The sequence below is a fragment of the Staurois parvus genome, unplaced genomic scaffold (genome assembly GCF_062004578.1).
Source record: "Staurois parvus isolate SC_StPar_1 unplaced genomic scaffold, SC_StPar_1.0 ptg000212l, whole genome shotgun sequence".
Lineage (NCBI taxonomy): Eukaryota > Metazoa > Chordata > Amphibia > Anura > Ranidae > Staurois > Staurois parvus.
The window spans coordinates 189,126-190,239 of NW_028318008.1; positions in this window are offsets into that span (position 1 = coordinate 189,126).

The following is a 1,114-nucleotide window of genomic DNA, read 5'->3' on the forward strand; positions in this document are numbered from 1 at the left end:
AAGAATGGAAAGCCCCCCCCCCCCACCCCCACCAACCCCACCTGGTCAGATTGTCTCCAAAGGGGGAAAAAAATCTTTCTTGACCCCCTATGGCCATCCAATTGTCCATGAATCATCAGTGTTAGGGTGCTCAGTTCATCTCTGTGTACAATGCTAAGAAGGTAGAGATGGGACCCCAACATCAAGGGTGATGTATAAATTATGGAAAGAAGCCCAATCTAAAGCTCCAGCCCCCTAGGGAAAGAGCCGCCCAAAGACTCTGTGCCACACTTGCCATTGGCAGGACATGTGGAGGAGAGGCGGACTATGGGGGTGGAGTCTAAGCAGCATGTATGCCGGAAAATAGCACAATGGTTTCTGCCCCTATTAACCTCTAAAGCTGGCCACAGATTCATCGACATTTGCCCGGCTCCAATTTCCATCCATCTATGGCCATTCCAGTTCGAGCGGAATCTAATAATCGACACCTCTATGTAGTGTACCCCCTGTAGTGTGTGTTATGTAGTGTACCCCCTGTAGTGTGTGTTATGTAGTGTACCCCCTGTAGTGTGTGTTATGTAGTGTACCCCCTGTAGTGTGTGTTATGTAGTGTACCCCCTGTAGTGTACCCCCTATAGTGTGTGTTATGTAGTGTACCCCCTGTAGTGTACCCCCTGTAGTGTGTGTTATGTAGTGTACCCCCTGTAGTGTGTGTTATGTAGTGTACCCCCTGTAGTGTACCCCCTGTAGTGTGTGTTATGTAGTGTACCCCCTGTAATGTACCCCCTGTAGTGTGTGTTATGTAGTGTACCCCCTGTAGTGTGTGTTATGTAGTATACCCCCTGTAGTGTGTTTACACTACAGGGGGTACACTACACAGAGGTGTCGATTATTAGATTCCGCTCGAACTGGAATGGCCATAGATGGATGGAAATTGGAGCCGGACAAATGTCGATGAATCTGTGGCCAGCTTTAGAGGTTAATAGGGGCCAAAACCATTGTGCTATTTTCCGACATACATGCTGCTTAGACTCCACCCCCATAGTCCGCCTCTCCTCCACATGTCCTACCAATGGCATGTGTGGCATGGAGTCTTTGGGCGGGTCTCTCCATAGGGGGGTGCAGCTTTAGTTTG